The sequence below is a fragment of the Lepidochelys kempii genome, chromosome 6, assembly GCF_965140285.1.
Source record: "Lepidochelys kempii isolate rLepKem1 chromosome 6, rLepKem1.hap1, whole genome shotgun sequence".
NCBI lineage: Eukaryota > Metazoa > Chordata > Testudines > Cheloniidae > Lepidochelys > Lepidochelys kempii.
The window spans coordinates 11,684,154-11,701,100 of NC_136385.1; the positions used below are offsets into that span (position 1 = coordinate 11,684,154).

Genomic DNA, 16,947 nt, shown 5'->3' on the forward strand with positions numbered 1-16,947 from the left:
ATCTAAAGTGATCACTCTCCTTACAATGTGTATGATAATCAAGTTAGGCCATTTCCAGCACAAATCCAGGTTTTCTCTTCCCCTCCTGCCCCCCCCCCCATAAACCCACTCTCCTGTTGCTAGGCTGTGTGAGGTTGGTGTGTGTATTTGAGGAGATCCCCCCCAGGCTGGGTCTGGGGTGTGGGTCTGAGTGGTACAGGAAGGCTGTGTGATGTGAGTGGTTTACAGATCACAACGTGACTGTGGAGTGTGTGTGTCACAGTAAGACACGGGTCTGGCTGTGTGATGTTGGTGTGTGTGTTACTTCCAGGGGATCACAGCCTGGGGTGTGTTTCAAGCGCTCACACCCATGTCCCTTCCCAGGGCCCCGGGGAGGGCAGGTGCCCCATAAGATGCCGTGTTCTGGCCTCGGTGCTGGCGCTGAAGCAGCTGCCCCTGCCCCTCGCTCATTGGGCCGGGCCCTGCACACCTCAGGTGCCCCCCCACCCCCGGCCGGTCAGAACAAATGGTCCAAGGTGAAGCACATCAAGGGTCTGCGGGACACCGAGCCCAGCCGGCTCTTCCAGAAGCTCGCCATGCTGCTGCGCTTTGCTCGCAAAGGTATCGTGGGGGGAGGAAGGGAAGGATCTTGTGCGTGACACAGCCCCAGCCAGAGGGAGTGCTACGGGCCCTGCCAGCTTCCCCGTGCCCCACAGGCCCCGCTGCAGCCAGAGGGGGCATTACAGAGACTTCCCAGCCTCCCAGTACTTGACAGGTCCCAGCCAGAGGCTGTGGCTACAGAGCCCTGCCAGCCCAGCCTTGACCACTAGCACTGACCCTGTTGCCCCTAATAACCACAGCACCCCCTAACCTCTGTTAACCCAAGGCTAGCATCCTTCTTGGCTGCTGGAGCAGAGGATGCTGGTCTGAGGGGTAGAGTCTCCCCTTCTCATCCTTTCTCCACTGGACCTTTCTTCTGTTTCACAGCACCTCCCCTACGGTGGCTGAGTCTCTCCCCATCTCTCGCAGATGTTTCGCATAAGAGGGGGCAACCCAGTCTCTGTGGTTCAGGCGGCCTAAGATAACAGCTAACGGTGGCTGAAGAGGGGAAGGGCCCTGGAACAGGTAATTTGGGGCAGGGAGGGTCACCAGGAGCCCCAGGACTCCTGGGTCTCATCGCCGCCTCTGCAATTGGATAGTGGGTTACAGCAGGGGGGGCACCTTGTTTCTATTCCTGGCTCTGGGAGGGTAGTGGATTGTGGTGGGTTAAAGCAGCGGGGGCTGGGAGTCAGGACTGCTCTCAAGTGGAGTCCCAGCTGTGCCTCCCTTGTGACGCTCCATCTCTGTCCTTTGCAGCAGGGGGACCCAACCCTGATTTCAACACCAACCTGGCCAACCTCACTGAGCAGTGCCGGAGCATGGAGTCAAGGACCATAGCATCCACTGAGGTGGCCATCAAGGGAAGGGTACGTAGCTGCGTCCTGCCAGCTGGGCTCATGGGCTGCAGCCTTTTTGAATTCTCTGGGTCAGACCAGACCATGCCAAGGTGTTACAGGGAAAAATGAAAATCATTGTAAACCTATATGTTCCCCCTTCACAGGACGCAGGATCTTGTACCTGGTATCTGCGTCTATAGCTGTGGAAGCAGCTGGTGATGTTGGTCCCATCCTCCTTCCAGTGTAGTGCAAAGAAAGAGGACAGAGACAGATAGGTGTTCCAAAATAATATAATAACATTTAACAGTCCTGTGATGGGAAGAACACGTCAACAGCCCAACAGTATAGCATTTTATTTCAGAAAGAGGAACTATACAAAAATGAGGGGGTTAGTTAATTAGAAATTAAAAGGTACAGTGAATAGAGTGAAATCCCCGCAAGCTGCATGGACACTTTTCAAACACACCATAATAGAGGCCCAAATTAAATGTATACCCCAAATTAAAAAACACAGTAAAAGAACTAAAAAAGAGCCTTAAGAAGCAGTAAGAGATAAAAAGGCATCTTTTAAAAAGCGGATGTCAAATCCTTGTGTGGTAAATAGAAGGGAGCATAAACACTGCCAAATTAAGTGTAAAAATGTAATAAGAAAAGCCAAAAAGGAGTTTGAAGAAAAGCTAGCCAAAAACTCAATAGGTAATAACAAAATGTTTTTTAAGTCCATCAGAAGCAGGAAGCCTGCTAAACAACCAGTGGGGCCCCTTGGACGATCGAGATACAAAAGGAGCACTTAAAGATGATAAAGTCATTGAGGAGAAACTAAATGAATTCTTTGCTTCAGTCTTCACGGCTGAGGACGTTAGGGAGATTGTAGGTGACAAATCTGAGGAATTGTCACAGATTGAAGTGTCACTAGAGGAGGTTTTGGAATTAATTGATAAACTGAACAGTAACAAGTCACCGGGACCAACTGGCATTCACCCAAGAGTTCTGAAAGAACTCAAATGTGAAATTGCGGAATTATTAACTATGGTTTGTAACCTGTCCTTTAAATGAGCTTCTATACCCAATGACTGGAAGATAGCTAATGTAACACCAATATTTAAAAAGGGCTGTAGAGGTGATCCCGGCAATTGCAGACCGGTAAGTCTAATGTCAGTCCTGGGCAAATTAGTTGAAACAATAATAAAAAGAAAATTGTCAGACACGTAGAAGAACATAAATTGTTGGGCAAAAGTCAACATGGTTTCCGTAAAGGGAAATCAGGTCTTACTAATCTATTAGAGTTCTTGGAAGGGGTCAACAAACATGTGGACAAGGCTCTTATGTAAATTGAGTTGCCATGGGATAAGAGGGAAGATCCTTTCATAGATTGAGAACTGGTTAAAAGACAGGGAACAAAGGATAGGAATTAATGGTAAATTTTCAGAATGGAGAAGGGTAACTAGTAGTGTTCCCCAAGGATCAGTCCTAGGACCAATCCTATTCAACTTATTCATAAATGATCTGGAGAAAGGGGTAAACAGTGAGGGGGCAACAAAATGGCAAATGGAATTTCATGTAGATAAATGTGAAGTAACGCACACTGGAATAAATAACCCCAACTATACATATGATACGATGGGGGCTAATTTCTTTACAACTAAGCAGGAAAAAGATCTTGGAGTCATCGTGGATAGTTCTCTGAAGACGTCCATGTAGTGTGTAGCGACAGTCAAAAAAGTACACAGGATGTTAGGAATCATTACAAAAGGGATAGAGAATAAGACGGAGAATATCTTATTGCCCTTACATAAATCCATGGTACGCCCACATCTTCAATACTGCGTACAGATGTGGTCTCCTCATCTCAAAAAAGATATACTGGCATTAGAAAAGTTCAGAGAAGGTCAACTAAGACTGAGACTAAGGGGGTATATGCACGAGGTATATAAAATTATGAATGGTGTAGAGAAAGTGAATAAGGAAAAGCTATTTACTTCTTCCCATAATATAAAAACCACGGGCAACCAAGTGAAATTAATGGGCAGCAAGTTTAAAACAAAGAAAAGTAAGTTTTTCACACAGCGCGCAGTCAACCTGTGGAACTCCTTGCCTGAGGAGATTATGAAGGCTAGGACTATAACAGGGTTTAAAAGAGAACTGGATACATTCATGGAAATTAAGTCCATTAATGGCTATTAGCCAGGATGGATAAGGAATGGTCTCCCTAGCCTCTGTTTGTCAGAGGGTGGAGATGGATGGCCGGAGAGAGATCACTTGATCACCTGTTAGGTTCACTCCCTCTGGGGCACCTGGCATTGGCCGCTGTCGGTAGACGGGATACTGGGCTGGCTGGACCTTTGGTCTGACCCAGTATGGCCATACTTATGTTAACAAAAGGTAAGTGTATGAAGGTTGGTTTACAATAACTGGGGAAAAGGGGAAAAGGAAACACAACTGTCATAAAACCTAAGCAAACTGGGATCACAATACAAGGAGCTTGAAGCAAACTAAAATGATAAAATCCCCTAAAGTCCTGCTGCTGTCAGATGCTTTCTCTGGACAGGCTGGGTGTTGGAGTGCGTCGGACCCAGGACCTACGGCCCCCAGACCTGGTGATGGCCCGAAGGGAGGAACGCTGGATCGTGCTGTAGTTGGACTTGGAGCCAATGGCAGGGGTACGGCCAGGAACCCTGGATGCGGCAGGTACGCGGATGGGATAGATGAGGATGAGTTGTCTCTCATGATTCGCTGACCCGTGATCTGAGGGCCACGTGAACGCCACTGTGCTTGGCTGCCTCTGTGATGGAGAGCATTGTGGTGACGTCATGCAGTTCCTTTTAACGGTTCTGTGACAGGAAAACCTGAGGTAGACTGAGGTAGTCAGTTACAGAACCAGTTCATTGTGGCCTGTTAGCTGCCCTTTCCCACCAAAGTTCAAAACGGCGCAAAACCACCACCACCCAGCTGAAACAAGATGGAGTCTTGTTGTTTGTGGCAAAGAGACACCATATTAAGTGTCCGACTCCATATTGGATAATCACCATTTTAGTGATTATGAGGGGATAACATCATAAAACCTCATTAAAAACGCTATAAAATCACAAGATACAAATATATTAAAACGGGGCGTTTGGAGCCTTGAATGAGGGAGCGAGGCTGGTCTTGTAATTATGGTGCTGGGCTGGACTACAGGACTCATGGTTTCTATTCCTAGTTCTGCCACTTGGTCCCTCTCTGACCTTGGGCAAATCACTCAGTCAGTGGTTCTCAACCAGGGGTACAGATACCCCTGGGGGTATGCTGAGGGGGTACACCAGGCAGTACACCATCTCATCTAGAGAGTGGCCTAGTTTTACAACAGGATACAAAAAAAGCACTTGCAAAGTCAGTACAAACTAAACTTTCATACTGACAATGACTTGTTTATACCACTCTATATACTACACACTGAAATATAAGTACAATATTTATATTGCAGTTGATTTATTTTATAATTATATGGAAAAAAGGAGGAAGTCAACATTTTGTCAGTACTAATGTGCTGGGCGGCTGGTATTTTTATGTCTTATTTTGTAAGCAAGTAGTTTTTAAGTAAGGAGAAACTTTGGCATACGCAAAAGAAATCAGAGTGCTGAAAGGGGTACAGTAGTCCGGAAAGGCTGAGAGCCACTGACTTAAATCATAGGGAATAGCCAGACTGGATCAGAGGGGAGGCCTAGTTTGTTTTCACAGTAATCTAATTAATATAGTTCAATTAGGCACTAGACAGCGTTTTATTTTTATTATTCTTGTAACCATTTCTGACTGTTATGCCTCATTGCTTGTACTCACTTAAAATCTCTTTGTCATTAATAAACTTGATTCATGGTTTCATCTAACCCAGTGTGTTTAAGTAACGTGTCGGAGTAACTTTGTTTATGGAAATGAACTGGTGTATGTTATTCCCTTTAAAGGAATAACGAATTTAGCATTTCTCGACTGCCTGGGAGGGGGTTGGACATGACAGAACATACATTTCTGAGGGAAAATCTGGGATTGGGAGTGTGTTGGGTTCACACTGCGATAATCCAGGCTGGTGAGAACAGTGTTGGTGTGCTTGGCTGACTGCAGAAGGAAGCTTGGGCAAATTCGGAGGTGGGGGGTAGACAGCAAGGCTCGGGGAGCCCGCGGGAAGCTGGACACTCCAGGGGCAATGTGGGGATGGCTGGGGAGCCTGGGGGAGGCATCGGGGCCAGAGTGGATGGCTGGGGCGACCAGAGGAAGCAGCAGGGAACCAGGATGATGGGGATGTGCATGGGGAAGACAGAAGGGGGAGGGGATTGCCAGGGCCTGGGGGTGGGGAGTGGGGCCAAGGCAATGGGGAGGTGGGCGAGGAGGCAGCGGGGGCCAGGGCAATGGGAAGATGAGGGGAATACAAGTGCAGTTCCCTTGAAACTGACAATATTTTATTTCATTTTTTCTTAAGACCCTCACCCAGCAGAATACATGAATGCTTCTACGGGCACAAAGCTCTAAAGATTTAGAGCAGGTTGCACAGCGGAGCCAAGAGGCCAGTGAAGAAGCCTGGCAACATGTGACCTCCAGAAGAAGAAGGGGGAATGTCCGGGTTCCAGCAACGCAGACACAGGTAACTAACCGCTTTCATGTTCTCTCCACAGGTACCATTGCGGAGAGTGGACCAGATGATATGTCTGGGGGGAGAAAGCAGAAGGAGACTCCGCTGGTTGGAAGGCATGAGATGCACTGTCCTTAGATGGGGGGTTCCACAACCACTACTCCCAAGAGAAGGAGGCGGGTGGTGGTGGTCGAGGACTCTCTCCTCCGGGGGACTGAGTCATCTATCTGCTGCCCTGACCAGGAAAACCGAGAAGTCTGCTGCTTGCCAGGGGTTAAGATTCGCGATGTGACGGAGAGACTGCCGAGACTCATCAAGCCCTCGGATCGCTACCCCTTCCTGCTTCTCCACGTGAGCACCAATGATACTGCCAAGAATGACCTTGAGCGGATCACTGCGGACTACGTGGCTCTGGGAAGAAGGATAAAGGAGTTTGAGGCACAAGTGGTGTTCTCGTCCATCCTCCCCGTGGAAGGAAAAGGCCTGGGTAGGGACCGTCGAATCGTGGAAGTCAACGAATGGCTACGCAGGTGGTGTCGGAGAGAAGGCTTTGGATTCTTTGACCATGGGATGGTGTTCCATGAAGGAAGAGTGCTGGGCAGAGATGGCCTCTACCTTACGAAGAGAGGGAAGAGTATCTTTGCGAGCAGGCTGGCTAACCTAGTGTGGAGGGCTTTAAACTAGGTTCACCGGGGAAAGGAGACGAAAGCCCTGAGGTAAGTGGGAAAGCGGGATACCAGGAGGAAGCACAGGCAGGAATGTCTGTGAGGGGAGGGCTCCTGCCTCATACTGAGAATGAGGGGCGATCAGCAGGTTATCTCAAGTGCTTATATATGAATGCACAAAGCCTTGGAAACAAGCAGAGAGAACTGGAGGTCCTGGTGATGTCAAGGAATTATGACGTGATTGGAATAACAGAGACTTGGTGGGATAACTCACATGACTGGAGTACTGTCATGGATGGTTATAAACTGTTCAGGAAGGACAGGCAGGGCAGAAAAGGTGGGGGAGTAGCACTGTATGTAAGGGAGCAGTATGACTGCTCAGAGCTCCGGTACGAAACTGCAGAAAAACCTGAGTATCTCTGGATTAAGTTTAGAAGTGTGAGCAACAAGAGTGATGTAGTGGTGGGAGTCTGCTATAGACCACCGGACCAGGGGGATGAGGTGGACGAGGCTTTCTTACGGCAACTCGCAGAAGCTACTAGATCGCACGCCCTGGTTCTCATGGGCGACTTTAATCATCCTGATATCTGCTGGGAGAGCAATACAGCAGTGCATAGACAATCCAGGAAGTTTTTGGAAAGCGTAGGGGACAATTTCCTGGTGCAAGTGCTAGAGGAGCCAACAAGGGGGGGAGCTTTTCTTGACCTGCTGCTCACAAACCGGGAAGAATTAGTAGGGGAAGCAAAAGTGGATGGGAATCTGGGAGGCAGTGACCATGAGTTGGTTGAGTTCAGGATCCTGACACAGGGAAGAAAGGTAAGCAGCAGGATACGGACCCTGGACTTCAGGAAAGCAGACTTCGACTCCCTCAGGGAACGGATGGCCAGGATCCCCTGGGCGACTAACTTGAAGGGGAAAGGAGTCCAGGAGAGCTGGCTGTATTTCAAGGAATCCCTGTTGAGGTTACAGGGACAAACCATCCCGATGTGTTGAAAGAATAGTAAATATGGCAGGCGACCAGCTTGGCTTAACGGTGAAATCCTAGCGGATCTTAAACATAAAAAAGAAGCTTACAAGAAGTGAAAGGTTGGACATATGACCAGGGAAGAGTATAAAAATATTGCTCGGGCATGTAGGAATGAAATCAGGAGGGCCAAATCGCACCTGGAGCTGCAGCTAGCGAGAGATGTCAAGAGTAACAAGAAGGGTTTCTTCAGGTATGTTGGCAACAAGAAGAAAGCCAAGGAAAATGTGGGCCCCTTAATCAATGAGGAAGGCAACCTAGTGACAGAGGATGTGGAAAAAGCTAATGTACTCAATGCTTTTTTTGCCTCTGTTTTCACTAGCAAGGTCAGCTCCCAGACTGCTGCGCTGGGCACCACAACATGGGGAATAGATGGCCAGCCCTCTGTGGAGAAAGAGGTGGTTAGGGACTATTTAGAAAAGCTAGACGTGCACAAGTCCATGGGGCTGGACGAGTTGCATCCGAGAGTGCTAAAGGAATTGGCGGCTGTGATTGCAGAGCCATTGGCCATTATCTTTGAAAACTCGTGGCGAATGGGGGAAGTCCCGGATGACTGGAAAAAAGCTAATGTAGTGCCAATCTTTAAAAAAGGGAAGAAGGAGGATCCTGGGAACTATAGGCCAGTCAGCCTCACCTCAGTCCCCGGAAAAATCATGGAGCAGGTCCTCAAAGAATCAATCCTGAAGCACTTACATGAGAGGAAAGTGATCAGGAACAGGCAGCATGGATTCACCAAGGGAAGGTCATGCCTGACTAATCTAATCGCCTTCTATGATGAGATTACTGGTTCTGTGGATGAAGGGAAAGCAGTGGATGTATTGTTTCTTGACTTTAAGCTTTTGACACGGTCTCCCACAGTATTCTTGTCAGCAAGTTAAAGAAGTATGGGCTGGATGAATGCACTATAAGGTGGGTAGAAAGTTGTCTAGATTGTCGGGCTCAACGGGTAGTAATCAATGGCTCCATGTCTAGTTGGCAGCCGGTGTCAAGTGGAGTGCCCCAGGGGTCGGTCCTGGGGCCGGTTTTGTTCAATATCTTCATAAATGATCTGGAGGATGGTGTGGATTGCACTCTCAGCAAATTTGCGGATGATACTAAACTGGGAGGAGTGGTAGATACGCTGGAGGGCAGGGATAGGATACAGAGGGCCCTAGACAAATTGGAGGATTGGGCCAAAAGAAATCTTATGAGGTTCAATAAGGATAAGTGCAGGGTCCTGCACTTAGGACGGAAGAACCCAATGCACAGCTACAGACTAGGGACCGAATGGCTAGGCAGCAGTTCTGCGGAAAAGGACCTAGGAGTGACACTGGACGAGAAGCTGGATATGAGTCAGCAGTGTGCCCTTGTTGCCAAGAAGGCCAATGGCATTTTGGGCTGTATAAGTAGGGGCATAGCGAGCAGATCGAGGGACGTGATCGTCCCCCTCTGTTCGACATTGGTGAGGCCTCATCTGGAGTACTGTGTCCAGTTTTGGGCCCCACACTACAAGAAGGATGTGGATAAATTGGAGAGAGTCCAGCGAAGGGCAACAAAAATGATTAGGGGTCCGGAACACATGACTTATGAGGAGAGGCTGAGGGAACTGGGATTGTTTAGTCTGCAGAAGAGAAGAATGAGGGGGGATTTGATAGCTGCTTTCAACTACCTGAGAGGTGGTTCCAGAGAGGATGGTTCTAGACTATTCTCAGTGGTAGAAGAGGACAGGACAAGGAGTAATGGTCTCAAGTTGCAGTGGGGGAGGTTTAGGTTGGATATTAGGAAAAACTTTTTCACTAGGAGTGTGGTGAAACACTGGAATGCGTTACCTAGGGAGATGGTAGAATCTCCTTCCTTAGAAGTTTTTAAGGTCAGGCTTGACAAAGCCCTGGCTGGGATGATTTAATTGGGGATTGGTCCTGCTTTGAGCAGGGGGTTGGACTAGATGACCTCCTGAGGTACCTTCCAACCCTGATATTCTATGATTCTATGAATGTACTTAAATCCAAGCACTTGAGCAGTTCCATTGATTTCAGTGGGACTACTCACATGCTTATAATTGACCATATGCTTAAGAGCTTGCTGGATTAGGCCTTAATGCTAGAATATATTATAAGAATATATTATTAAGAACTGGAAAGTCACACAATTCAACTTTGTAACGTTAATAGCACAAGTGGGTCAGTTGTGAAGCTTTGATCCAAATTCAAGCTCCTAATCTTCAGATCCAAACCCAAGTCACTTCATAAGAGAGTTGGGATTTGAGTTCTTAAATGGGACACCATAAAAAGAAACCTGAGCTGTGAAGTTGAAATGTGCACCTAGATCTGACTTTCCTCATGTTTCTGAGCGGTCTGGATTCTGTGTCCTAGTTTGGGGCCCATCTCTAGTTAAAAGTGAAGTGTAGAGAGAAAATGGAATTGTAGGCAGGCTCAGATAGGTGACTGGAACGTCTCTGCTCACTGGGCTGGGCACAGGAGATTGAGCACAGAAATCTGTTTTAATTTACGTTCCAAAAATTCTTTCAAACCACTCCCCTCCTGCCACGATACCTGTTTTTCCAGCTTTGCTACTGACGCCCCATGTTCAGAATTCTGTGATACTCCTTACAGTGTGTATGGTAACACCCATTCATGTTCTCTATGTATATAAATCTCCCCACTGTATTTTCCACTGAATGCATCCGATGAAGTGAGCTGTAGCTCACGAAAGCTTATGCTTAAATAAATTTGTTAGTCTGTAAGGTGCCACAAGTCCTCCTTTTCTTTTTGTGATGCTATAGATACCAGAAGAGAGACATCATAGTCCTCAGGAGGGTTAGCATGAGATTTCTGATACTTATGATGCCCAAGAGTACCAAGCTTTTCTTGTAAATCCAGCAAAGAGAGTGGATTCAAATGCAGAGGGGAAATAATTGTATATGGTTAAATTACAAGCTGATTCCTGATATAATGATTGGGTGCTGATATTATCACAAGAGCCCCAAAACACCATATTAAAGGTTTAGTTTGCAAATATCTCTGTTCTTAAAATTGAGATAGTACATAAGTGCAACCCAGAGCTGCTTCATGTGTAGCTCTCCTTTAGAACTGTCTCCGTTCTGCTATTGCATAGCTTCGTAAAACATGACATGGGGAAGGCCAACACTCACATCCAGGTAGATCATCAACCTACTCCTCTGTGCCAGGAGCAGGAAGGCCTCTGGGTCTTGCTCTCTTGGTAGCTGGAGCTGCTAAGTTGGGGGTGCAGTGGGCCCTTGAGCCACCCATGATCAGTGCAGAGCAGTGTTTAACCAGTGACCAATCCATGAGAGGACCGTATGATGTACCTGTATGGCACAATAATTCTTCAATGAATCAGTTGATTCAAATGCTTATTCTCTGGGGTTCAGACCCTCTGTTCTCCCCTTGAGGTGAGAGAACCCTACCCTGATTGTCACATCTGTCTTTCAGGCTCTGTCCCAGTCTCTCACACAGATATATCCCTCAGCCAGCCCAGCTCAGGGAGCAGTGGGAACAGGTCATCTCATCCTGTCAAACCAAGCAACATGGGTCCCATTGAGGCTCAGATGGAAGATCCCATGCACCTCCTGGAGGTAAGAACCGTTCACTTGTCCTACCACTTGGGGCCCTTGCAACAAACAGAGCTCCTGCTACATAACCTGGTTGGGAGCTTGCCCTGTCCCTGGATCCTGGCCCTGGTACAGAGACCTATTTCTCATCATGATATCCTCATTTGATTCTCAGAGGATGTGTCCAGGATCCTGGAGTCTGTTTCCTGCTGCTGGAGGTTTGAGCAGGGAGCGATCACTCACTGTCACAACCCAGGGGCCTTCAACCCGGGTCTGCAGGGTTCATGGGATCAGCCACACTCCAACCCTCCACCCGGAAGCCTGCTGAAAATTGCTTACTTAGGACCCATGAAGTTCAGCCCCAGTTTGAGGCTCCACTCCTGAGGTCCTATTGGGGAGTCCCAGAAAAGCTAATTGGCCCCCTAGTCCTGCTTAAGACAGCAGCGGGAACAGGACGCTGACTGAACACCAGGGCTGCTCCCTGTTCTGGACTGTATGGTGCCTGTTTCTGCTGCCGCTCCCCTGGCTTGGTTTCCTGGCGTCTGATTTGTGGTTGTGATCGCAAGTTTGTCTTTTGCTGCTGATCTTCCAGTATCCTGACCCAGCTGACTCTCAACTCCTGTCATGGGAGAAATCTGCCCTTCTCCTAGGATCAGTCCCAGCAGTAATTCCACCCACCCTGGCCTCAGCTCAGCGACTTTGTTTACCTGGGGTCAGGGACCACTTTTGAAGCCCTTAGCATGTGGGTGGAGGTGGGAGCAGAGGCTGAAGCTCGAGCAGTTTCCACCAAAGAGCACCACCCTCTCTTTCTGTGGTCTGGCTAGGGCTCACCATCCATCTTGGAGCTGAACACCAGATGGGAGCTGATAGATTGTCCTTGGCGGGCAGTGTTCTGTGTGTGACGGAGCTGTGTGCCAGAGAGGGCCAGGAGCAGATGCACCACGCCTGGCCAGGACCGGGCTAAACAGCCTGGAGTGCTAGGTGAGTCAAACCACGGCCACAATACAGACACCCTGGGCATCCATGGGGACTGATTCTGGGCCCTTCACTACCAAGAGCACAACTCATTCCAACTTGAGTCATGACAGTGGTGACCCCTGCCAGCCCCTCTGAGGTGGGTCAGTATTATCCCTGTTAGCTGGGGCATAGGGATAGAAAGCAACTGGCTTCAAGGCAGAGGTGAAAGTAAGCCGGTATGCCATGGTACGGCGTACCGGCAAGAGCCAGTGCACCGTAATGGGGCAGCCCGGCTTCCCCAGGGGGCAGCAGTGGCTGGAGCCCCAAGCCCTTTAAATTGCCTCCAGAGCCCCACTGCTGGAGCCCTGGGACAGTGGCTGCAGGGCTCTGGCAGCTATTTAAAGGGCCTGGGGCTCCTCTGCTTCCACTGCCCAGGCCCTTTAAATAGCCACTGGAGCCCCGCCATCGCTGCTCCGGCGGCTATTTAAAGGACCGGGGCAGTAGAAGCAGGGGAGCCGTGGGCCCTTTAAATAGCTCCCGGAGCCCTGGGGTAGCGGGGGCTCCAAGGGCTATTTAAAGGGCCCGGGCTCCAGCTGCCTCTGCTGCCCCGGTCCTTTAAATAGCCGCTGGAGCCCGCTGCTTCCCCAGGGCTCTGGCGGCTATTTAAAGGGCTAGGGAGGCAGAAGAGGGGAGCCCCGGGCCCTTTAAATAGCCCCCGGAGACCCGGACTGCTGCTGCGACCCCAGTGGAGGGGGCACTTACCTTACAGGGTGGGCTGGGGCTGGCTCTGACCCCCCTCAACCCCGCTCCTTCTGCCCTAGGCCCCGCCCCTTCCAGGGGACAGAGCTGGACCCAAAGTACCGGTAAGTCACTCAATTTACTTTCACCCCTGCTGCAAGGTCACACACAGCGTCACTGACAGAGGCAGGAAGGAAGCGTGGTACTGACACCAGTCCAGCTCCAACCACTAGACTCCTCCACCCACTTCCAAAGTCAGAGTACCCAGGAGCCCTGACTCTGACAGCTAGGCCTTAAATGACAAGACCAACCTCCCTCCCACTCAGGAAGCCATAGAAGGGACCATCTGCTGAGCTCCCCTTTGCAATGCCACTGTCAGAGACCATTGCTAGTGGGCGCCAAGTGACTGAGCAGGGAACTCCTTGAGAGCCTCCTAGAGACTCGCAGGGGTTTCACTGGAACCCTATGGGAGCCGTGGAAAGAGTGCTGCATTGAAGAGACTCTCCTGCTCAAACAAAGGATTTCTGTTCTCCTAGACAGTCAGCCAGTGAGGCCAGTTTGCAGAATGTGGAAGAGCCTTTTGGCGATGGGTTGGGGGATTCACCTTGTGGGTGTCAGCAGCTGCAGTGCCTGGGGTCCCCATGGGCCAAGCCTCGCCTCCTGACACTCCAGGCTAATCTCCCACTGCTCTCAGTGGGGCTTGGCTTTAGCTGCGGGGCCTGTGTGCCTAGACAGAGGACTCAGGGATTTCCATCAGGCTGCTCAATGGCACTCACTCTCTTCCTGGTAATAGCTCACCTTAAGTAATCACTTTCCTTACAGTGTGTACGGTAACACCCATTGTTTCATGTTCTCTGTGTATATAAATCTCCCCACTGTATTTTCCACTGAATGCATCCGATGAAGTGAGCTGTAGCTCACGAAAGCTTATGCTCAGATACATTTGTTAGTCTCTCAGGTGCCACAAGTACTCCTTTTCTTTTCTGGACTAGCCACCAGAAAAAGGACATGATACATGTGGCCAAGGAAATAGAGAGGCAGTGTTGCCTGTTAATATGGCTCTTGTGGGGGAGCACGGGAGGTTACTTCGGACTAGGTAGGAGCCACATGCCTCCAAACCTGCACATCTCGAGGCTCCAGAGACTTCTCTCCAGATCCCAGAGCTTCCTCAGAGTCCTAAAGAGCCAGATGGAATCTGGCCTCTCTCCCCCCACCTTAGCAGTCCAGAAAAAATTATTTGTAGACATATTATGTGTCCTCTCCTGCCACACTCACCTGTTGGTGACTAATGCAGTCACAGAGTCCAGGATCGGTGTCATGCATTTCTCTGGGCTGTGACAAGTCGGAGGACGTGAGCTGCAATGGATCCTCCTGTGCGTGGGCTGAGTGGGCAACCTCTCTACTGCCATATCTGGTTTCCAGCCCACACGCACTAAGGAGAAGGTGATGGACTTACCCCAAAGGTGGGGGTGGGAAGAAGCAGAGTAAAGAAGTGATCAGAGAGCCATCCCCTAGCATTCCTCCTGGAGTCACTCCAAGAACCACCTGGCTCCTTCCTGCCATAGGCCGCAGCCCCTAGGTTCCACAGGGAATTTCTGAATTAACGCTCTAGAAAGCTGCCTCTGGCTTTCTACAAGCTCTCACGCAGCCCTGTCACGAGAGGTAAGGAATAAGGTCTTGCCTCCCACAACTGCTCAGGGGGAATTCTCTCAGAGAATCAGTGCAGGGCTTTATGCATCTCTACAAACAGATCACTTTGCGTGGTGGCAGTGGAAACTGGGCCCCCAGGACTTCGAATGGATAGGGATCAATCTGCTAACTAACACAGCCCAGCAGATGAACCGTTGCGGGGCTGGCACAGTTCACTGAATCCAAACCAGAGAGCAGGAAATGTTTCTCCTTTTGCAACTGTCTGTGACTTGTGGGAAGAAATTAGGTTAGCACGGGGGACTTCCTATTGGGAGACAAACGGTGGAGGTCTCAAGTAGCCAGGAGTAAATCGTCCTTGGAGATTTTGAAAAATTATAGATACTTTTCTAATACAAAGTTTTGTACCCAACTAAGGGTGACTATTGTGGGCCTGCTTGTGGAGGATAAAGATGAACTGATCACTGGACTGGATGTCCATGGTTGTTCTGGGGCCAGTGATCATGACTTGACTATTCAGTAAGGACCAGTAAGAAGGTTTTGGAACAAATCGTTAAATTAAACAGCAATAAGTCACCAGAATCAGATGGTATTCACCCAAGAGATCTGAAAAAACTCAAATGTGAAATTGCAGTACTAATAAATAACTGTGGTATGTAACCTGTTGTCAGGGTTCCCTCCCCACTCTGAACTCTAGGATACAGATGTGGCAACCCGCATGAAAACCCCCCTAAGCTTATTTCTAACAGCTTAGGTTAAAAACTTCCCCAAGGCACAAATCCTTTGTCCTTGGATGGTAAGCTGTCACCACCAAGTGATTTAGACAAAGAATCAGGGAAAGGACTACTTGGAGTTCCTATTACCCCAAAATATCCCCCCAAGCCCTTACACCCCCTTTCCTGGGGAGGCTTGAGAATAATATCCTAACCAATTGGTTACAAAGTGAGCACAGATCAACCCCCCTGAGTCTTAGGACACTAAAAATCAATTAGGTTCTTAAAAGAAAAATTTTATTTAAAAAAAAAAAAAAAGGGAAAAAGAATCACCTGTGCAAAATCAGGATGGAAGATAACTTTACAGGGTAACAAAAGATTCAGAAACACAGCAGAACTCCCTCTAGGCTTTGTTTCAAAGTTCAAAATCCAGGAATAAACCTCCTTCTAGCAAAGGGAAAATTCACAAGCTGAAACAAAAGATAATCTAACACGCCTTGCCTTATTTACTTACTCTTTTTGCAATATTGAGACTCATTTTAGGATGGTTTATAGGAGAAGGAGTTTTCTGACTTGATGCTTCTCTGCTTCCCAAGAAAACACTCAAACAAAGCCTCCCCCTCCCACCCCCCCACGATTTGAAAGTATCTTCTTTCCCATTGGTCCTTTTGGTCAGGTGTCAACCAGGTTATTTGAGCTTCTTAACCGCTTACAGGTAAGGAGGAATTCTAGGCTACCCTTAGCTGTATGGTTAGGACACTTGTCCTTTAAATCAGCTTCCGTACCAGCTGCCTGGAGGATAGCTAATATGATACCAATGTAGAAAAAGGGCTCCAGAGACGCTCCCGGCAATTACAGGCCACTAAGGCTAATTTCAGTACCAGGCAAATTGGGTAAAATTATAGTAAAGAGCACAATTATTAGACACAAAGATAAACACAATTTGTTGTGGAAGAGTGAACATGGTTTTTGTAAAGGGAAATCATGCCTCACAAATCTACTAGTATTCTTTGAGGGAGTCAACAAGCATGTGGATAAAGGTCATCCCGTGGATATAGTGTACTTAGATTTTCAGAAAACCTTTGACAAGGTCTCTCCCCAAAGGCTCTGAAGCAAAATGGGATAAGAGGGAAGGTCCTCTCTGGGATAGGGAACTGGTTCAAAGGCAAGAAAGAAAGGGTCTGACTAAGTGCTCAGTTCTCAGAATGGAGAGAGGTAAATAGTGGTGTCCCCCTGGGGTCTGTACTGCGGGGACCAGTACTGTTCAACATACTCCTAAGTGATCTGGAAAAAGGGGTAAACAGTGAGGTGGCAACATTTGCAGATGATACAAACCAACTCAAGTTAGTTAAGTCCAAAAGAGAGTGCAAAGTGAGAGTGTAAAGGGATCTCACCAAACGGAGTGACAGGGCAACAAAAAGGCAGATGAAATTCATTGTTGATAAATGCAAAGTAATGCACATTGAAAAACGTGATCCCAACTCTACATCTAAAATGATGGGGTCTAAGTGAGCTCTTACAACTTAAGAAAGGGATCTTGGAGTCATTGTGGATAGTTGTCTGAAAATGTCCACTCAATGTGCATCGGCAGTCAAAAAAGCGAACAAAATGTTGGGAAGTGATTAGGAAAGGGATAGA

At 48.4% G+C, this 16,947-nt stretch overlaps 1 long non-coding RNA gene across 1 annotated transcript in view; it reads left to right on the forward strand.

The window, feature by feature from the left end:
* Window positions 1–71: 71 nt before the first annotated feature.
* The window catches only part of LOC140913699 (uncharacterized), a 58,787-nt gene continuing 41,911 nt past the window's right edge, over window positions 72–16,947 (forward strand). Inside the window, exons 1-8 of the long non-coding RNA XR_012159640.2 lie at window positions 72–600; window positions 967–1,104; window positions 1,336–1,445; window positions 3,964–4,103; window positions 5,866–6,027; window positions 11,136–11,278; window positions 12,079–12,235; window positions 13,033–13,074. This is a non-coding gene — a long non-coding RNA (uncharacterized LOC140913699). The remainder of the gene's footprint in view (window positions 601–966; window positions 1,105–1,335; window positions 1,446–3,963; window positions 4,104–5,865; window positions 6,028–11,135; window positions 11,279–12,078; window positions 12,236–13,032; window positions 13,075–16,947) is intronic.